The 22,284-nt window shown below is 45.5% G+C and overlaps 1 protein-coding gene and 1 long non-coding RNA gene across 5 annotated transcripts in view; one reads left to right on the forward strand and one right to left on the reverse strand.

Annotated features, from left to right (window-relative positions):
* Positions 1-4,184: 4,184 nt before the first annotated feature.
* LOC139185192 (uncharacterized) lies at positions 4,185-10,801 on the reverse strand. 3 transcript variants are annotated; one of them, XR_011568727.1, is made up of 4 exons: positions 9,965-10,801; positions 8,611-8,771; positions 5,701-8,100; positions 4,185-5,335 (listed from the first exon to the last, which is right to left on the reverse strand). It is a non-coding gene; the product is annotated as an uncharacterized lncRNA (long non-coding RNA). The 3 variants fall into 3 exon arrangements; XR_011568725.1 differs by having other exon boundaries at positions 4,185-4,817; positions 5,263-8,100; XR_011568724.1 differs by having other exon boundaries at positions 4,185-8,100.
* KCNJ15 (potassium inwardly rectifying channel subfamily J member 15) overlaps positions 8,462-22,284 on the forward strand; it is a 57,701-nt gene continuing 43,878 nt past the window's right edge. The window contains exon 1 of one of the 2 annotated variants that reach the window (XM_019964215.2): positions 8,462-8,714. The gene's annotated coding sequence lies outside the window, so the exon portion shown is untranslated. Of the gene's footprint in view, positions 8,715-10,278; positions 11,004-22,284 lie in introns of those variants that run through there. The other variant, XM_070796879.1, reaches the window with a different exon arrangement.

Below are 22,284 nucleotides of genomic sequence, written 5' to 3' on the forward strand. Positions count from 1 at the left end.
AGGATGGGGTTTTGGCCACGAGACGTGTGAAGAGAGGCGGGCGCAGAGAGGCAGTGAATGCTGGCACCCATCAGTATCCTCACCAGGCAAAATGAAACGGTCCTGGGAGTGTTCTCATAGTCATCGCAAATGTTCTAAGTGTCTCAGTGATCAGCCACGGAAGCACCAAAAGGAAGGACAGACAGCCCTGGAGACAGGGGCCAGCACCTGCTTCCACTCTGAGCTAAATTCCTGGGGACACTGTTCTGTTTCTCACCTAATCTGGTGCAGTGTCCACTAGGAGGGCTTCCCACGCCCGAGGCTTTTAAATAGAAACAGGGATAGACTTTCTTTTTTTGGGCTCCAAAATCACTGTGGAAGGTGCCTGCAGACACAAAATGAAGACACTTGCTCCTTGGAAGAAAAGCTATGACAAACCTAGATAGCATATTAAAAAGCAAAGACATCACTCTGCTGAAAAAGGTCCATGTAGTCAAAGCTATGGTTTTTCCAGTAGTCATGTATGGATGTGAGAGTTCACCCATAAAGGAGGCTGAGCACTAAAGAATTGATGCTTTTGAACTGTGGTGTTGGAGGAGACTCTTGAGAGTCCCTTGGGCTGCAAGGAGATCCAACCAGTCCATCCTAAAGGAGATCAGTCCTGGGTGTTCATTGGAAGGACTGATGCTGAAGCTGAAACTTCAATACTTTGGCCACCTGATGCAGAGAAATGACTCATTGGAAAAATCCCTGCTGCTGGGAAAGATTGAAGGTAGGAGGAAAAGGGGACAACAGAGGGTGAGATACAAATTTTTACACAGGTTTCTGGCACTTGATATGAATATACATGTGTCAGTGGAGGGACTAGCTTACCAGAGCATGGTGCAGTGTATGAAAATCTGTGAAATTTCAACTTGAATCGTGGGTTCCAGTCTCTGTAGATGCTATGAAAGTCACTCTCTGTTTGTCCCTGTCTTAACTAGGAACATTGCAAAACTGGGCAGGGGTATTTCTAGGCTTCTTCAAGGTTTAACCAAGCCTTTGTGATTCTTCTTCTCCTTGCTTTCTGCAACACAGCCCTTAGTGAAAGTTTCCATTTCTCTCAGAGCCAAGCCCAGCAGAGGAGAAGCTGAGTGGGAAAAAGTTGTTGAGTGCAGGAGGCAAGGCTGCCAGAGGAAGAGAGGAGCCACTTATATGTATGGGAGTGGCAAGGAATACTGGTGAGGTGCCTTGATGAAAAGAAGTGAAATTTTCCTTGATGAAATTTGAAATTTCTATTCAGTGACTTAAAAGTCTGATTGGAAGATAGAAATAAGAGAGAACACATTTTGATTCTTCCATTCAAAAATGAATACTATTTACAAAGTGCTATAGACCCTGATTGGAGAAGGCAATGGGACCCCCAATCTAGTACTCTTGCCTGGAGAATCCCATGGACAGAGGAGCCTGGTGGGCTATAGTCCATGGGGTCGCTAAGAGTCGGACACGACTGAGCGACCTCACTTTCACTTTTCACTTTCATACATTGGAGAAGGAAATGGCAACCCACTCCAGTGTTCTTGCCTGGAGAATCCAAGGGACGGGGGAGCCTGGTGGGCTGCCGTCCATGGGGTCACATAGGGTTGGACATGACTGAAGTGACTTAGCAGCAGTAGCAGCAGCAGCATAGCAGCAGCAGCATAAACCCTGATGCTGGGAAAGATTGAGGGCAGGAGGAGAAGGGGACGACAGAGGATGAGATGGTTGGATGGCATCACCGACTCAATGGACATGGGTTTGGGTAAACTCTGGGAATTGGTGATGCACAGGGAGGCCTGGCGTGCTGTGGTTCATGGAGTCGCAAAGAGTCGGACATGACTGAGCAACTGAACTGAACTGAATGTTAATACTGTTAATGTTATAGCAGAAAGTGAAGAAGAACTAAAGAGCCTCATGATGAAAGTGAAAGAGGAGAGTGAAAAAGTTGGCTTAAAACTCAACATTCAGAAAACTAAGATCATGGCATCCCGTCCCATCACTTCATGGCAAATAGATGGGAAAACAGTGGAAACAGTGGCAGACTTTATGTTTTTGGGCTCCAAAATCACTGCAGATGATGACTGCAGCCATGAAATTAAAAGACACTTACTCCTTGGAAGGGAAGTTAGGACCAACCTAGACAGCATATTCAAAAGCAGAGACATCACTTTGCCAACAAAGTTCGTCTAGTCAAGACTATGGTTTTTCCAGTAGTCACATATGGATGTGAGAGTTGGACTGTAAAGAAAGCTGAGCACTGAAGAACTGATGCTTTTAAACTGTGGTGTTGGAGAAGACTCTTGAGAGTCCCTTGGACTGCAAGGAGATCCAACCAGTCCATCCTAAAGGAGATCAGTCCTGAATATTCATTGGAAGGACTGATACTGAAGCTGAAACTCCAGTACTTTGCCCACTTGATGCAAAGAACTGACTCACTGGAAAGGACCCTGATGCTGGGAAAGATTGAAGGCAGGAGGAGAAGGAGACGACAGAGGACGAGATGGTTGGATGGTTGGTTGGTAATGGACAGGGAGGCCTGGCGTGCTGCAGTCCATGGGGTCACAAAGAGTCAGACACGACTGAGAGACTGAACTGAACTGAACTGAATGTTAATAAATAAAATGTGACTGCTTTTCATCTGATATTATTAAGAAAAGAGCAACTTTTGGTCCCATGTGGCCATACTAATTTAACCTGTATTATTTCATGCTTAATGAAACACCCATAATGGTTCTGTGCTTAAACCATTTTTCTGGATTTGTGCTGTCTAAGGGTAAAGCTGTAACATCAGGCTCCACCATTGTTCAACTGACCCAGAGTTCAGATTTCTTGGCTCCTTACTCTTCACCATTATTTGTTCTGTTTCTTTCTCTTGGAAAGTGTACAACTCTCCTCTGACTCCACCTATGGAAATCTTGTCAGTTGAATCTGTTCCCTCTTCTGAAAGCGCATCTTAGAACTCCCAGTCAGAATTCACTGCCCTTCCTATGGGAATATTTTGACCATACACACACGACATTGCATTATAGTCAGCTATTTGCCCATCTTTCTGCTGAACTGTAATTTATGCCAGGGTGGTTAAAGTGTTAGTCACTGAGTCATGTCTGACTCTTCGAAACCCCATGGACTGTAGCCCACCGGACTCCTGTGTCCTTGGGATTTTCCAGGCAAGGATACTGGAGTGGATAGCCTTTCCCTTCTCCAGGGGATCTTCCCAACCCAAGGATCGAACTCAGGTCTCCTGCATTGCAGGCAGATTCTTTACCATCTGAACCATCTAGGAAGAGAGTGGCAAAAAGAAGGCATTCATCTTAGCTATTAATCAAATTAAATTGATGTGACATCCATCACAGTGGGTTCTATTAGTAACAGAAGGCTATGCTGTGGACTTCCCGGCACTTTGAACAACTGACCATCAGCACAGCAAGGCTATGTGCATCTAAATCAAATTCCAGAGTTAGTGCTGAGATTCCCTAATTTTGTTTTGGTCAGAAACCTGCTGTCATGGAGGGGGCAGAAGAGGCTTTCGGAGTGAGGGAGCCGAGATAAGGGGATGGTGCTGTGCCAATGGAAGGGAATCATTCCAGAATCACAGGATTCATGACTTTGGCCAATGTGGTGGTCTTCCCACATCCCCTTGGCCTGGAGTGCCTGCTGCCATCTCCCCGAGCCTCCCCTTTGGCCCCGGGAGCCTTTTCTTGGCAGATGCAGGATTCCAGAGCTCTTGGGAGCTTGCATAGCCTGGCACTCTTATTCTTAGCAAAGGCTGATTGGGACAAGAGCATGAAAGCCCTGTTACCTAATCACCCAGTACCCAATAAGTACCTTTTCCTAAGATGCTACCTTCACTCCAGAACTCCCTCCAAAATCAGGCAGGGAATTGGCTGTGGCCTGAAATCTCAGTGTCACGTGACTTCTTCCTTTCCCCCAGTTGGCTTCCCCCACTCCCTGGCTTCCTCGGAGAAATCGTGCTTTAATAAATTGCATGTGTAATGGTGTCTCAACATCTGCTTCTGGAGCATCTTCTTCGAGACAGAATTCCAACTGATGGTTTTCTAAGGGAAGCTTCTCGCTGGAAAGGTGAAAGGCAAGTGGGACCCTGCCTCTGGCCTGCAGTGTCCTGAAATGCTGTGTATGGGCCCCTCCACCCTCCACAGCACCCTCCTTCCGAGGGGACTTTCCGCCAACCTGTCATGGGGATTGCGGGTGCAAACTGGAGGCGGCCACCGAAATCCCACCTAGGCTGTGGAGGGTGCTTTAAGTGGGCAGCACCATAGGAGGTTTCCAGAAGTTTCAAAAACTCACATAGTCCTCCATAAATAGTTCCATATCTAACTCAACTGAAATAGATTTAGTCAAAGGTAAAATGTATGTTTTTTCCTCTCATCACACTACAAGGTTTTTTAATGTCTCGATTCAAGCCAAGATGAAAATTGGAAGCACTACAGGCTTTTTTTTTTTTTTCCTTTTTAGGAAATTATTCTTGGGAAATGGTTCTCTTAAAAAAGCTGGTTCTAGTGAGTTTTTTGTTTTTGTTTTTTTTTGCCCAGTTTTCAGACATCCCTTTAGAACTTTAGATAAAAGTCCAGACTCTAGATGTATATTCTTTTCAAACTGGACAACATAAGAGTCTTGCTTTCGGTGAAGTGAGAAGAAAGAAAGAAAGAGAGAAGACAGATGACTTGCTGAAGAGTCACTCACGTTATTTTTTATTTTAGGCTAAAGGATCAATAGCATCGACCATCTTCCATTACAAATTAGCTGTGTTCTTTGACGAAATCTCAAAAGGTAGATTGCAGAATCCACTCCGTAGAACCTGACTGTGTAAAAACATTTGTTCACTGGATGAGAGGGAGCTGAGGTGACAAAAAACATATTTTGTCAAGACTAGTGATTTGCCCTGGTCCCCTTATTTGCATGCATGCTCAGTCGCTTCATTCGTGTCCAACGCTTTGCAACCCCATGGACTGTAGCCCGCCAGGCTCCTCTGTCCATGGGATTCTCCAGGCTAGAATACTGGAGTGGGGTTCCTTGCCCTCCTCCAGGGGATCTTCCCCACCCAAGGATTGAACCCATGTCTCCAGTGTCTCCTGCATGGCAGGTGGATTCTTTACCTCTGAGCTACCACGTAAGCCCCATTCCCCCATTTACCCTCAGAAATTTCCAGAAATGCTTAGATTATCCACTTATTAAAACATGCATAATAAAGTCTGTCCCCTGTGACAGAAATCTCATGGATGCTGATTCTAGAATTTTCGTTCTCACCTGTCAGCTCTTTAATCATGCCTTTATGATGCCTCACCTTCTCTTGTGAATTCTATCAGATCTGCAACATCATCTGATTAGTAATATTTCCCCAAATGGAAAAAAAAAAGAAAAAACAGGTTAACATCACCAAAGTGAAAAATATTGTCTTAAAATTTAAGTTACTTCGTGTGTTCATCCTCTTTTTACTCATTTTCTTCTTTCATCATTTTTAAAGACTGACTGAATGAATCTAATCTCTACTGTGTATGGTCCTGCAAGAACTAACACTTGCCAGAGTATTAGCCTGTGATTAAATTTGTGCAGTGTATTACTTGATACTCAAAGGAATCTACAGGTGTACATCTATGCCCATGGTAGACTAACTTGGGAAAAATGTAGCCTAATGAAAAATGCATGCGCTGAGCATGAGAAGAGCTGTGTTGAGACTCAACCCACCTCTTTCTAGCTCTGAGGCTTTGAGAAAATCACTCACTGTCTCTGGCTTCCACTTCGTCAACCCTAAGGTGCAACTAATTATGCCTTTTGGCTCTGAGCATCCAGTTAATCACATTTCTGAAGAGCTTTGTAAGCCAAGACATGTTAGTGTCAGCCTCTCAGTCGTGTCTGACTCTTTTGTGACCCCGTGGATTGTAGCCCTCTAGGCTCCTCTGTCCATGGGAGTCTCCAGGTAAGAATACTGGAGTGGGTTGCCATTCCCTTCTCCAGGGGATCTTCCTGACCCAGGGATGGAACCGAGGTCTCCTCATTGCAGGTGAATTGTTTACTATCTGAGCCACCAGGGAAGCCCTATGAGCTGAGAAAGAACAGTCACATATTAGTTTACTAATAAGAGCTGAGACTGGAAATATGCATTAAAATAATAAGAATTAAAGTTCATTTGTAACAAACAGACCATCCATTTATAATCTTTCGTAGATCTACCTGAGAATTAATTTTCTGAGGGGCTATGATGTGTCAGGCATCCCTCCAGAAACTTGTGGGGAACCAGACAGGTGTGATCGAGTTCTGCAGTGAAGCACAGACAGTAATTGATAAAACATGAGGATTCATGTAACTTATCAGTTTAGACCATGCTAAATGACATACAAAGTGAGAGGGAATGAAATGGTACCATGTGGGCTAAATCTGGACCCTGCTGAGGGGTCCAGCCAGCAGACGAAGACCTGAAGGAAAAGACTGCAGACAGAAGGGACAGCTCATGCAGACCCTCAGGAGGGATACAGTCAGGTCTTAAAGGCTGCATTTTTCCCTTGCTCGTTCTTCTTCATCTTTGAGTTTACCTATTTTATTAGGGGGCTTTTATATCCAACCTCCTGGGAGGTCTATCTGAGTCTACCCACCTGGAGGAAGACCAGGTGGACCTGAATAACTCCTCACCCTTTCCTGCCTTCATTGAGTTCAAGATCCCTAAACAGCAACAGCTGAACCCAGGATCAAGGAGAGGGGATGCACAGGAGCCTGGAACCCAAAACTCAGGAAGAGGTCTGGACCTTATGTGGCTTCTTCATTGTCTCAAGTCCTGAACCCCTGGAGCCCAGGGTCTTTTCTTGGGGCGGGGGGGCGGGCACATACTCTTCTGATTGAAGAGGAAAGCTTTGCTTCATGAGAAAGAAGAGGACCCAAGGATGGAGGCAGATGCTTGTTCCCTCTGGGGAAGTGATCAGGGAACGATTATGCCTTGGCTCAGAATCAAGGGGAAAAGTAGGAGAAAGGGGCAGGTCTCGGACCTTTCCCCCCAAAGCAGAATAACTCCTCACCCTTTCCTGCCTTCATTGAGTTCAAGATCCCTAAACAGCAACAGCTGAACCCAGGATCAAGGAGAGGGGATGCACAGGAGCCTGGAACCCAAAACTCAGGAAAAGTTAACACATCACTTTTTTTCATCAAATCAAGTCACTCCCTGGTGTCTCTGATGTGAAGCAGCTGCAGGGCCCTGGGCTCTGCCCAGGTTCTGGGGTAGGGGACTGTGTGAGCGTATCAGTGTCTCCATGGTGACAGTCTTTGCATCCCACCCGGTGTTGTCTCTGGACCAGCATCGGGGAATCTCACTGGGGAAAGTGCCTGTGGGAATCTTATCCCTTAGGATTTACCAGGGTCCACAGGGCAGAAAAGCCTGGTGGGCTACAGTCCATAGGATCACAAAGAGTCTGACATGACTGCAGCGACTTAGCATGCACTCGGGTCACAGGATGGGGGTAACTGACAAGAACCACGGACTGGTCTCCCTAGGTGTGATGACTACCAGAAACTGGTGGGGTAGGAAGGACACGCTAATACATTCCAGGAAGAAGCCCACTGCTTCCATTGCCAGAGGCTGAGAGATCACCCCTTAGACCCTGGCTTCAAGGACGGAGTTCTGACTGTTTCTCACAGAAGTGCGAAACCCTGTGGACTGATGCTGGCCAGTTCCAACACTGAACTTCAAGTACAACTTCCACGCTGTGAAAGAAATTGGTTTTACCCGTGTCTATCCACTTTTATGCTTTTTGATCAAGGAAAACAAAGGCTATAGGAACAAATCAATACGGCCGTAAGAGGGGCTGAGTTGGAAACACAGTGTCCCTCTGCCACACTTGCATATATGAATGCCTGATAAAGACTGAGGGCGTCAGAGGATGAGGTGGCTGGACGGCATCACCGATACGGCGGACTTGAACTTGGGTAAACTCTGGGCGATGGTGAGGGACCGGGAGGCCTGGCATGCTGCAGCCCGTGGGGTCTCAAAAAGGCAGACACGCCTGGGAGACTGAACAGCAGCAACGTATTTGATGCTTGCGTGTGTCTATATGGGTTCATTCCGATTTTCCCAGGAGAGAGGATTTTGTTACTCTTCACCTGGAGAGGAAAGAGGGGAGAGGAGGGGAGAACAGGAGTGAAGGAGAGCTTGTGAGAAAAGATAACCCGGTTATTTATTTATAGTTTATTTCCGCAAAGGGACCTTTGCAAGGGCTTTGATAAGAGGGGCCAGAGTTTCTTAAAGATTAACCGGCCTCCTTTAAGAGGGCATTGGCCTTCTTTCACGCAGGTGTCTGGAGGATGCAGGACTGGGTGGCCCTCAGAACCTTGCTGGTCTGTAGATCCCCTTAAGACACACTGCTGACATCATGGCCTCCTTTCTCAGATTCCCCTCTCTCTCTCTCTCTCTCTCTCTCTCTCTCTCTCTCACTTTTCTCTCCTTCCCTCCCTCCCTCCCTCCTTGCCCGTCCCTCCCTCCCTTCGCCCAATCTCCCCCAGTCTCCTTCTCCCTCTCTTCAGCTCCTTCAGGTAAATCCTACTCCAACTTGCACCAACTTGTTTTTGACTGACAGTGAACAGCGAAGAGAGCTTTCTTGCTTTGGAGCACACCTCAGGACCCAGCCTTCCCCAGGCAGCCGGCGTGGACGGTCCCTTCCCTGGCCTTGTCCTAAGTCCACATCTAGCCAGGCATCTGCGTTCACCCGTCCTTGCAGGTAAGAGTTGCAAGCTTGTTGGTCATTACTGGAGCATGCTGCACCCTGAAGGAATTTCTGAAAAAAAAAAAAAAAAAAAAAACCAACTTTCCTTCGAAAGGTAATGAAAAAAGTATGACTCTGTTGAAACTGACTGAAATCATTCAAGACGTCCAAACTTATCTGAGGGAATTTACAAGTGCTGTTTGCTGTGGAAAACAGGTTTTTACTTAATGATGGGGCTAAAAAAAAAAAGGCTTTATTCATGCCCGTAAAACAATATCCAGATGTTATCTTGTATACTGTGGGTAGAAGCGCTCTAGATGGAGGGAGAAGGCTTACTCTCTTTGCAAGGTTTTTTTTTCCCCCTTCTAGTGTCTGTGAGAGCAAGTTTGTTATGGATTTTCAGTGATTATATAGTGTTTTGTTTTGTTTTGCGTCGTTCTTTGGTAGTTATTTTCCTTTGTCGGTGGAGAAATCAGTTTAAGTTGGCGTAAGGGGAAACCTCTCCAGAATATTTTAAAATCTTTTACCTATCCTTACGAGAAAATAGTTATGTAAGTTTTCCACGGTAGGTATGAGGAATGTAAACAGTTCTGACTACGGCAACATTAGGAACCTGGTTCACAACCCATGGCTAATGTGTTTTATAGTCTGTGTGTAATTTCATGGGCGTCTAGACTGCTGTTGGCTAATCAGTGTTATACTGGGTGCAATTTCCATATTGTTCTTGTGAATCTGGTTTTTTATCTCCTCTCTCCACTTCCGCATTTAGTTGCCCAAAGGAAATAAGGACGTGTTGTTCAATAGATGTCTCTTGACCTCATGAGTTCTTTAAGTCACAGGTTAGGAAGCTTACAACAAATGCAGTGTTCCACTCAGTAAAACCAAGGACCAAAATTTGGTCCTTCAAATTCAACTCAAACCTTCAGACTGAATTCTTCTTATCAGAAAATATCTTAATCTTTTTTTTAACCTATAGGAAGGATTTTGAAAAAAAAGTGACAAGTGATTCTTGAAGTTCTTTTTTTGAGATCTCAAAATCACACTGACACACACACAGTTAATCCTAGATCCTATTCCATTCTGCCTTCTCTCATAAATGTTTAAACAAATATGGAACAATCAGCAACAGCCTTAGGTGATCAATTCTTTCACAAAATTGCCCTAAAAATCAAAAGAGAAGAGTCAAATGCAATCATCATGCATATTCAGATGCCATCATTTTATGAAAATTTAGGAGATTTCTGGTTGAACAACTAAGCACTTACCTTGCACACAGCTCCCCTTGGTGCTGTTCTTGTTCTGGGTTTTATTCTGTAGCAGTTTTCCTTCTTCCCTAGTGATAAATATAATAAATGGCCAGGCAGGGAGTGACCCAGAGGTCGTATGACAAGTCTCTTTAAAAGTCTAGAAGGTAGAAGAGTTTCACCAAATCCCCGGTAGTGGTGTCTCAGAAATACTAATGAAATAATGGGCCTGACAGGTTCTCATTCAGTTAAATAAATGCCCAAGTCATTTGGGGGTTTCCTAGAAGTAGACTTAGCTGGATTTCGTGATTCTGGTGGCTTAAGGAAAACATAACTTTAAAAAGTCCTCCCGCCCTCTCATCCCTCCTCCCCCAGTCAACCGTTGTGGTCATTTTCCAGAAAATGCTCCTTTCCCCTATTTCCTCTCCTGACACTTAGAGCCAGTGCAGACAGCCAGTGTTTGAGGGGGAAAGAGACAGAGCGAGACCCCAGGCTTCCCACGCCCACCGTCCAGAAGAGCCAACAAAAGCAGCGCTGCCGGCTCCTTCCACTCTCTCTCTGCCCTTGCGTGGAGGAACTCTTAAAGGGATTGAACTTTCTTGTTTGGGGATGTGTGCATGTGTAATTATATACCTGAATGACAACATGCCTGGTACAAGGAAAACCACCACTGTGTGGCTTGAGGCAGCCGAGAGAGGAGAGGCAAACTTTTTCAGACTTTGTCACTAAATGTCAAGACTCTGAAGCCTCCTTTCCTGCCACACCCCCCTCTCATCACTCAGAGACACGGGGCAGCCACTGACTTTACTTCCTGACTCTGCTTCAGGGTTGTTTGTCGAGTGTGTTTGCCTGGTGGACGCATCAGAACCTTAGAGGCGGCACAAAAGGCCAAAGAATGAGGCATGAGCTTGCTAGAGTCGCTGACGACCGGCCCCTGGGGACGCTTGCTTAAGGCATATAAGCCTCCCTGATCATTTCCTTCAGCCTTCACTCTGTAAGGAATTCAGCTCCCGTCTTCTCCCCTGCAGCCTGTGAAGCACTTCATGCCAGAGTCGATCAGGTACTGCGCCAATCCTGCTGTTTCCATTCTTCTTTCAAGTAAAAAGAATTCTGCTCCTCAAAGCGGTAGTTAGCTATGGCCAGGGTTAAGGTTAGCTTATGTGCTTGTGAAGCAGAGTGTGTTGCTTATTAATGGGTACATGAGATGCATATCAGGGAGAAGCAGTTCTTCGTTCTCCTCTCTCCTGCTCTTCACCTTCCTTGGATGCAAACATCTTGGGAGTGGGGCTGGGGTGCCTTGGGAGTGGCTGGGGGCTGGATACAGAGAGGGAAGAGGCAGGAGAGGCGTGGAGTGATACAAGCAGGAGGGGAGCTTGCTCTGGGCATCTCAAGGAGGAGGTGGCACTGTGGAAGGGGGCAGGTTTGAGCCCAGACGCCTTGCTCTTTGCTGCCATGCAGGTGGCTTCCTGCGTCAGTTTTAACGACCAGGGAAAGCCTACGGTGGCCAGAAGCAGTAGCTCCAGAAGTGACAGATCCTCCCACAGCTAAAGGAGTGAAGGGCAGCCTGCTTGGCCACCTGGAGTGGAGAATTGAGAGAAGAGAAAAATAACTTAGAATCTAAAAGCAAATGTCCCGGGAAAGAAGCTTTATTTGCTAAATGTGACTTTGTTAGGATGAAAGGAGAAAAATGAGCACATACTCATTCCTAGTGGAAGACAAAACCAGATAAGGGAGCCTGGGGGACGCCCTGGTGGCCCACTGGTTGAGATTTCATCCTTCCAATGCAGGGGGCCTGGGTTCAATCCCTGATTGGGGAACTAAGATCCTACATGCCCTGCAGCATAGCTAAATGGTGTTTTTTTTTTAATTTTTTTTTTTAAAGTGGGGGAGGCTGAGAATCTGTCCTCCCTGCAAAATGCTGGTTGAGCCAATGCAGGCAGTGGTGTGGGCAATTTTGCTCACAACGCAGCTGAGTCCACATGGAGGTTCCCACCGTATCCCCAAGGCTTTTTACCCAAAAACATTTCTGCTCTTATAAACAAGGTCAGAGCTTGTGAGGAGCCTGTGTACCTGACTTCCCTTCAGCTGGTACTGTGAATTAACTGGTGAAGGCATCCATTAAACAAGAGTCACCACAATCCAACTGGACTCTACAAGTTCACACCTGGCCTAATTCGAGAATAGTTCTTCCACACCTAAAACTCTATAGCACAGAATCCCAGGTATTTCCATCATGCTTCCAAGATGAGCCAGGGTTTCCTGATCAGGGTTCACAGTATCAGAAGACACACGAGAAGGACAAGGTGTTGATTTGAAGCACTAAAACATACCTGTCTGTAGGAACACACCTGTCCACAGGAAAGAGTGAAGTAGAAGAGCATGTCTGTGCTACCTGAGGGCTGAGGACTCGGAGGACTTCAGTAATCCCTCTTAAAAGGAATTAGCGAGCAATAGAATAGGGCTTCCCAGGTGGTGCTAATGGTAAAGACCTATCTGCCAATGCAGCAGACATAAAAGCCCATGGGTTCCATCCCTGGATCGGGAAGATCCCCTGGAGGAGGAAATGGCGACCCACTCCAGTACTCTTGCCTGGGAAATCCCATGGACAGAGGAGCCTGGCAGGTTACAGTCCATGGGGTCGCAAAGAGTTGGACACGACTGAAGCAACTTAGCACGTAGCGATAGAAGAAGCCCAGTTTGGTTCTGTTCTTCCGCATGACCCTACAGCTCAGCTTCAGAGCAATCTAAAAGCATATTGATCCACATTAAACAAGGCAAGCAGTTCCTTTCCTACAGGAAAGGAATGTGTCTGAAGCCACATGGCTGCATTGACTATGTAGGCTCCCATTCAGGGTTCTGAGTTCAGAGAAATGACAGCCAGGGCCTGACCCTGTCCCTCTGATTACAAATCACACTAATCCTCAGAGTCACCGTCAGAGCTGTCGGAATACAAAGGAGGTGGCTCTGAGGAGGAAAGCTGCAGAAAAGGATTCAGTATTTGGGGTGTTTTGAGGGTCCAGATGGCTGGCTTTGGGTTTCAATCCACAACCTGTTTCAGCAGAAATTACCCTGCAGTGGGGCTGATAACTATGAACTTCTTGTGAGTTGAGAAAACTCTCCCAGGACCAGAGGCTGATCAAGACTTTATGGATCTTCAAGATTATGCAATTTAGAGGGCCCTCTTTAAGAAAAAGGAATGCAAGATTATGACTATAAAATTGGGCACAAGCTCTGGAGAGAGTTGGTGCAGGGAGGAGCCCTGAAGCTCGCATTTGTCACGTCCGACTCTTTGTGAACCTATGGACACTAACCTGCTCAGCTCCTCTGACCGTAAGATTCTGCAGGCAAGAATACTGGAGTGGGTTGCCATTTCCTCCTCCAGGGGATCTTGCCAACCCAGGGAAGGAACCCGTATGTTTTGCATTGGCGGATGGATTCTTTACCACTGCGACACCTGGAAAGAAAGATCTTTTGTTGTTGTTGTTGTTCAGCTGCTAAGTTGTGTCCGACTCTTTGTGACCCCATGGACTGCAGCATGCCAGTCCTCCACATCCCTCACTATCTCCTGGAGTTTGCCCAAGTTTATGTCCATTGAGTTGGTGATGCTATCCAACCATTCATCCTCTGAAAGGCATCAATAAAACACTTCGAACAGGCCTGAGGCTTTGCCTAGCAAAATATCTATGTGTCTGTCTAGGGACAGCCTCTTCTATTTCTATGAATGCTGTGTTCAATTCCAATAGTAGTTATCAGTGTCATTTCTCAGTGTGAATGCTGGCTAAACCCATGCCTGCCAGGTCAAATAATGCTCTTACTCAGTAATGTTTCCGTCTTCAAATATTTGCAGATTTGTATCTTGTTCACCTTCATATCCTTTGCCAAAGAATGTAAGGTTGGCTCTCCAAATGAATCTGGCTTTCTTACTTCCTGAGTTATTCTTTGTCTACCTTTCAAAAATATATTTGTGAAGCTTATCATTAGCTTTGAAATATCATGAAATTTGACATCATCTCTACTCTTCCTACCAACCTCATCCCCAAATACTTGCAACAAGTTAAAGAAAATATGTGAGCACAGGAGCCCCTGGATCCTGTGTCAAGAGCCATCTAACAACTAAAGAATGTCTTCTTCCTATTTTCAAAAGTCCAAAGGAATGGAACAAATGGAAGGAATCTATGTATAAGCGAAAAGTGAGCTACATCACTTGCAGACATATATTTGCAACTGACAAAGGCAGTGTGTGTGTGTGTGTGTGTGTGTGTGTGTGTTTAGCCATGGTGGCTCAGATGGTAAAGACTCTGCCTGCAATGTGGGAGACCCAGATTCGATTCCTGGGTTGAGAAGATCCCCTGGAGAAGGGAACACACTCCAGTAGTTTTGCCTGAAGAATTCCATGGAGAGAGAATCCTGGAGGGCTACAGCCCATGGGGGTCACAAAGAGTCAGACATGACTGAGCAACTAACGCTTAATAATGAAACTGATGGTGAGATATAGAGGGAATATTCAAGTGCCAACAATGTCACAATACAATGGGGCTTTGCTTTCAAAATTTTGCCTTGTTTGTAAATTTCAAATCTATAGTTAGATTAAGTGTTTAACAATTGCCCTCTGAACAGTGCTTCCATAGTGACGTTAGTCTCAGCATCCCTCTTTAACAAAGGAGGTGGTTTCATGTCATGTGACTCAATTCTTGTTGACATGGATGGCATGATAATCTGAGCAAGAAACACTCAGGGGTTCAGCTCTTGAATTCACAGCCTCCCTGACTCCTACTGCCTTGGGGAGATTAAGGGAGTGAAGGCTCCTCTCCGATGCCTTTGTGACTCAGTCTCTTGGAAACTTGAGAAAGATCCCTCAGAAGCTGGCTGTCTATTGCTTGTCTTAGGAGTCTAGGGAAAGGAGAAATTCCCTAGCCAGAAGGCTGAAGGGAGCATCCCAAAACACAGTCAATACAAGTAAGGCAGCATCTCTCCTGGTAAGCTCTACTGGTCAGCAAAGGGTCCTGGGGAGAGTTTTGTGTGCTCCTTGCCCTGTAGGAAATAAGAAGGTCTATACTCTGATTGGGCTTCCCTAGTGGCTCAGTCAGTAAAGAATCCACCTGCAATGTGGGAGACTTGGGTTTGATCTCTGGGTTGGGAAGATCCACTGGAGGAGGACATGGCAACCCACTCCAGTATTCTTGCCTAGAGAAACCCCATGAACAGAGGAGCCTGGCAGGTTACAGTCCATGGGGTCGCAAAGAGATGGACACGGCTGAGCGACTAAGCAGATACTCTGATAAGGGAGAGGCTACCCACTCCAGCATTCCGGCCTAGAGAATTCCATGGACTGTATAGTCCATGGGGCTGCAAAGAGTAGGACACAACCGAGCGACTTTCACTTTCACTTTTCTTTCTGATAAGTTTGGGAAATTCATCATAGTCTATAAAGTTCCCCTTGGAAGGTCCCAGTTATCATTACCATAATGAACAGTCTAAGAGATCTGGCAGCAAAGACATCCTTTAACTTTGAATCCCAAGATGTTTAACCATTCTGGACTACAAAGCCGCCTGCCACCTCCTTCCACCTCCTTGCAACTCCTATTCAGTCCTCTGACTAATATTTCGCATGACCCCATCAAGGACACTTACGCAGACTCTGATTGGTGTGGGGTGGAGAGGTTCCACATGGTCCAAGGGAAAAACACGTTATGACTTTGATACTCCACTTGGCTGTGAGTTGTACTTTGGGGACGTGCAGGTGACTGGCCAGCTTTTGGGATTTCAAAGTGGCCTCAAGGACTCAGCCACAAAAAAATGGATTTCCTTTTTGTTTCTTTGTATCTTTGAAGTGTAAGTCATTCAGTCGTGTCCAACTCTTTGTGACCCTATGGACTGTAGGCTCTTCTGTCCATGGAATTCACCAAAGAATACTGGAGTGGGTTGCCATTCCCTCCTCCAGGGGATCTTCCCGACCCGGGGATCGAACCCTGGTCTCCTACACTGCAGGCAGATTCTTTACCCCTAAGCCACCAGGGAAGGCCCTTGTTTCTCTTGTGCATCTCATTCCCAGAAGGATTAGAATGAGTCTGCAGAGATACACCCACACACCCTCACACAGATTAACATGAATTAATGGTAGATGGAAAAGAAAATAAAGGTAAGTCTCAAAGAAGCAGTCTGATGAAATCATTTACTTACATGAGTTTTCATCTATTTTTTAGGAACCACAAACTAAATGTACACAGACCTACAGCCGCAGAATTGTGTTTGTGCTTCAGAATTAAACGTATGTTTTAAAATATGTTTTATGTTTGACCCTGGAAATCAATTAGGCTCTCCCTGAACCTAGTTTTACTCACACCATGTTTTATAATTCTTTTGAAAGAATTATAATGACAATTATAATTAAAAGAATTATAATTAACAATATTAATTCTGCCTCTTGAGATCCCTTTCTTCTTTTCTGTTGCTCATTAGGGCTATGATTTAACTGTCTATAAGTGAGGTTATAAGCTTTCTTCATCCAGAATGTAGCTGACTGATCCCACATCACTCCACTTTACAATGGTCTGTCTATTTGCCTCTTTCCCCTACCAGGCAGTAAGCTCAACGTCAGTGGAGATTTTACCTTATTCTGTCTCTGTGCTCCCAGAGCTGAGTCTAAATAATTCCTCGGGCAATGCTTTTGAATCAACATGCATTGACGTGAAGGCATGATTTCTGCTATAATTACATCTTCGGTTGAACCATGATTTACACCCACCCCATCCTGCAAACATAGAGGACAGAACCCTGTGCCTGAGGTGTTTTGAAAATACATTTATCTGAAAACTCCTGACTAGGGCATTTTCTCCCTTAATGATATTTGCAAAGTGGTAGATTAGCTGTTGGAATTGCTTAACGGGGGTTATTAAAGAGCAAAACGTATTTGTATGAGGGAGAAGAAGCAGGCCACCAGTAGCTGTGGCAGCAGTTGGGTGAACCCACGCAGTGGAAATAGGAAACACACACACAGTGTATTTTGGAAAGAAGAAAATTGAAATAAAGCAAAAAAAATAATAAATATGGAGCCAGCAGTGATCTGTGTGGGCTGAAAGTTTGATCCTGGGGAAGAGAATAATGGAAAGGAAGGACAGAAAGAATTTACTGTGATCTTAGTAGGCAGGAAAGGGTGATTTGATCCATGGTGAGACCCATCCAGGAGACAGGGAATTCACATCATTTCAGGCTCCCTCAAATGCTATGTTTAGATACGGTCTGTGTTAGCATACCTGTGGCAATGAGGGTATTTGGCTCACAATGTGTTTTGAATTTTAAGATGAAGAGAATTTCCTAAGATTTGCCCATTTTAAAGATGAAATATTATAGGACTAAAATTGAGAAGAGCCACTTTTCTGTGGTTACAATCAAATGCGTATCATTCCGACTGGGGGTAGTGGATGCCTGTACATGGTGTTTCAGAATCCGCACAAGGGTATGGATAGTTAAACCTACATTTTGTAACTGTGGGTATTAACTTATCTAAAGTCCAATATCCTGGGGATGCTCTCTTAACTAGCCCTTTGGCACAGCGTTTTGCTTTGTTTTCAATATGTGAAGAAATGATCTGTGACCTCCTAGCACTGTGGTTGGTCGAAATATACATTTAATGGGTTTCTTCACCAATGCCCATCAGTATTTTGGTTGGTTAGGCTCTGACACTCCGTTCTGTCCACCTTGTACACATGTGCTGGCAACTCGCTCTGCAGGAGGCTGGGTGACGGTGTCTCAGATGATACAGGAGGAGAGGACTGTCTGTGATCTCAAGGAATCTGCATTCCCCTGCTGGGAGGCCACGTGCATGTGGATGGAGGGGCAAAATTGTAAAAAAAAATGATAATAATATTCATACTCAAAACCCATGAACAACCGTGGCACCAGGCAGAATGTGATGAGCGTTAAGTGAGGCCTTAACAAAGGGCTGAGGAGAGTCCAAGAGGGAAAGACTAGATCCATTCGGGGATCTGAGAAAGACCTTGGGCACTGGAGACAAACCTGGAGAATGAATAGGACTTTAATGTCAGGATGGGGAGGAGCAGCCTTCAGAGGTCAGGAGCATGGCAGACACAGGGGTGCACCCGAAGGGAAGGCAGGGAGGCCCAGAGTGGGCAGAGGGGTTGAGTCTGGCATGGGCAGCGTGGGAGTCGGGAGAGATGACTGGAGTCCAGGTGATACAGATGGTGGAAGACACTTCTGAGCACTCACCAAAGGCTGAGTCACTCTAGGTGCCTCTGAGTTCTCGAAACTACTGGCTCTCCAGTGAGCTTTCTTATTCACCTTGTTTGAGAAATTGGTCTGTAGAGTCAGAGCTATGGTTTTCTGGTAGTCAAGTACAGATGTGAGAGTTGGACCGTAAAGAAGGCTGAGTGCTGAAGAGTTGATGCTTTCAAACTGTGGGGCTGGAGAAGACTCTTGAACTGTAAGGAGATCAAACCAGTCAATCCTACAGGAAATCAATGCTGAATATTCATTGGAAGGACTGATGCTGAAGTTCCAATCCTTTGGCCACCTGATGCGAAGAGCCGACTCATTGGAAAAGACCCTGATGCTGGGAAAGATTGAGAACTGGAAGAAAAGGGGGTGACACAGGGTGAGCCAACTGTGGCTCAGATCATGAACTCCCTATTGCCAAATTCAGACTTAAACTGAAGAAAGTAGGGAAAACCACTAGACCATTCAGGTATGACCTAAATCAAATCCCTACGATTATACAATGGAAGTGACAAATATATTCAAGGGATTAGATCTGAAGAACTATGGAAGGAGGTTCATGACACTGTACAGGAGGCAGACATCAAGACCATCCCCAAGAAAAAGAAATGCCAAAAGGCAAAATTGTTGTCTGAGGAGGCCTTACAAATAGCTGAGAAAAGAAGAGAAGCTAAAGGCAAAGGAGAAAAGGAAAGGTATACTTATTTGAATGCAGTGTTCCAATGAACAGCAAGGAGAGATAAGAAAGCCTTCCTGAGGGACAAGGTGCGGAGGGAGGTGGGAGGGAGGGTTAGGATAGAGAACACACATACACCCATGGCTGATTCATGTGAATGTATGGCAAAAACTACCACAATATTGTAAAGTAATTAGCCTCCAATTAAAATAAATTAAAAAAAAAGAAAGCCTTCCTCAGTGATCAGTGCAAAGAAATAGAGGAAAACAACAGAATGGGAAAGACTAGAGATCTCTTCAAGAAAATTAGAGATACCAAGGGAACATTTCATGCAAAGATGAGCACAATGAAGGACAGAAACGGTATGGACCTAACAGAAGCAGAAGATATTAAGAGGTGGCAAGAATACACAGAAGAACTGTATAAAAAAGATCTTCATGACCCAGATAATCACGATGGTGTGATCACTGACCTAGAGCCAGACATCCTGGAATGTGAAGTCAAGTGAGCCTTAGGAAGCATCACCATGAACAAAGCTAGTGGAGGTGATGGAATTCCAATTGAGCTATTTCAAATCCTGAAAGATGATGCTGTGAAAGTGCTGCACTCAATATGCCAGCAAATGTGGAAAACTCAGCAGTGGCCACAGGACTGGAAAAGGAGAGTTTTCATTCCAATCCCAAAGAAAGGCAATGCCAAAGAATGCTCAAACTACTGCACAATTGCACTTATCTCACATGCTAGTAAAGTAATGCTCAAAATTCTCCAAGCCAGGCTTCAGCTATACCTGAATGGCAAACTTCCAGATGTTCAAGGTGGTTTTAGAAAAGGCAGAGGAACCAGAGATCAACATCTGTTGGATCATCTAAAGAGCAAGAGAATTCCAGAAAAACACCTACTTCTGCTTTATTGACTATGCCAAAGCCTTTGACTGTGTGGATCACAACAAACTGTGGAAAATTCTGAAAGAGATGGGAATACCAGACCACCTGACCTGCCTCTTGAGAAATCTGTATGCAGGTCAGGAAGCAACAGTTAGAACTGGACGTGGAACAACAGACTGGATCCAAATAGGAAAAGGAGTACGTCAAGGTTGTATATTGTCACCCTGCTTATTTAACTTATACACAGAGTACATCATGAGAAACGCTGGACTGGAAGAAACACAAGCTGGAATCAAGATTGCGGGGAGAAATATCAATAATCTCAGATAGGCAGATGACACCACCCTTATGGCAGAAAGGGAAGAGGAACTAAAAAGCCTCTTGATGAAAGTGAAAGTGGAGAGTGAAAAAGTTGGCTTAAAACTCAACAATCAGAAAACGAAGATCATGGCATCTGGTCCCATCACTTCATGGCAAATATATGGGGAAACAGTGAAACAGTGACAGACTTTATTTTGGGGGCTCCAAAATCACTTCAGATGGTGACTGAAGCCATGAAATTAAAAAACACTTACTCTTTGGAAGAAAAGTTATGACCAACCTAGACAGCATATTAAAAAGCAGAGACATTACTTTGATAACAAAGGTCCATCTAGTCAAGGCTATGGTTTTGCCAGTAGTCATGTATGGATGTGAGAGTTGGACTATAAAGAAAGCTGAGTGCTGAAGAACTGATGCTATTGAACTGTGGTGTTGGATAAGACTCTTGAGAGTCCCTTGGACTGCAAGGAGATCCAACAAGTCCATCCTAAAGGAGATCAGTCCTGAATATTCATTGGAAGGACTGATGTTGAAGCTGAAACTCCAATACTTTGGCCACCTGATGCGAAGAGCTGATTCATTGGAAAAGACCCTGATTCTGGGAAAGATTGAAGGTGGGAGGAGAAGGGGACGACAGAGGATGAGATGGTTGGATGGCATCGCAGACTCAATGGACATGAGTTTGTGTAAACTCTGGGAGTTGGTGATGGACAGGGAGGCCCGGTGTGCTGCAGTCCATGGGGTCACAAGGGGTCGGACATGATTGAGCAACTGAACTGAACTGAACTGAACTGAGGATGAGATGGCTGTGTGGCATCACTGATTCAATGGACGTGAGTTTGAGCAAACTCTGGGAGATAGTGAAGGACAGGGAATTCTGGCATGCTCCAGTCCATGGGGTTGCAAAGAACTGGACACAGCTTAGTGAATAACACCAAAGCAATGAAAAGTCACTGAAGATTTTGCTTGAGCTGCACTTGAGTATCATCCCAGCAGGAAAGTTATGCGACTTGTCAGAAGGGTATTTTGAGAGTCTGGGAGAAGGGAATGGGGAACTGGAGCAGAGCAGGGGCAGGAGAGAGGGAACGGGACACCCAGGAGATGCACTAAGAAGGTAGGACGCCTGGGCTGAGTCTAGATTAGGCAGGAATGAGGGAGTGTCCGGACAGGCAGGTGGGAGAAGGGGACACCATTGTTTGGACCCCAAAATCAGAAGTAGTTTGATATATGGAGAACAATGGAGCCAAGTTTTGGACTAGTCTGTTCTGAGCAGTTCTCTAAGGGAGGTGAACCAGGGGATGCTGGAAACAGAGTGAATCTCAGAGGGAGGAGCCACAAGTAAAGAAGTGGGGCCAGGGATGGCCAAGAGAGTAAGGCCAAGGATGCTGAGAGAGCAAAGAGAAATAAAGGAGGCTGCAAGTAAGACCCTGGGGGATATGACTGAGGGTGGGAAGGGGAAGAACAGAAGTCCACCAAGCAGAAAGCGAGTGGATAATCAGGGCAGCCCCTGGAAGACTACACAGTCTTCTGACCCAGTAGCAACAGGCAGAAAGAACTTTCTGAAGACACTGCCACTAATACCCCTCTGGCCCACATGTCAGAGAACACAAGAACTTGTGTGGAAGCTGAAGGAGAGAAGCAGCGGAGAGTCTGAAGAAAAGATGGGGGAGAAGGGCTGTGTAGCTCCCTCCCAACTCACCCTCCAGATAAAAAGTCAGAGGAATTGAGATTATCATTTGACTGGTAAATCAGAGTCTCAGAGGCTTGGAGAATGAGTGAGTGAGTAAGTGAAAGTCACTCAGTCATGTCTGACTCTTTGTGATCCCGTGGACTGTACAGTCCATGGAATTCTCCAGGCCAGGATACTGGAGTGGGTAGCCTTTCCCTCCTCCATGGGAGCTTCCCAACCCAGGGATCGAACCCAGGTCTCCCGCACTTCAGGCAGATTCTTCACCAGCTGAGCCACCAGGAAAGCCCAAGAATACTGGAGTGGGTGGCCTATCCCTTCTCTAGCGGATTTTCCCAATCCAGGAATTGAATTGGGGTCTCCTGCATTGCAGGCAGATTCTTTACCAGCTGAGCGAGGGCTTGGAGGATGGCTACTTCTAAATCAGTTAATGGCACAAGTTTCTTTCCCTTTATTTCCTGGTTTAAGTATGCTTAACCCATTCCCTTTCCTTTTAAAGCCAATCAAGTTATTCCATAATTTAACATACATCATGATTTTA

This window comes from Bos indicus, chromosome 1 (assembly GCF_029378745.1).
Source record: "Bos indicus isolate NIAB-ARS_2022 breed Sahiwal x Tharparkar chromosome 1, NIAB-ARS_B.indTharparkar_mat_pri_1.0, whole genome shotgun sequence".
NCBI lineage: Eukaryota > Metazoa > Chordata > Mammalia > Artiodactyla > Bovidae > Bos > Bos indicus.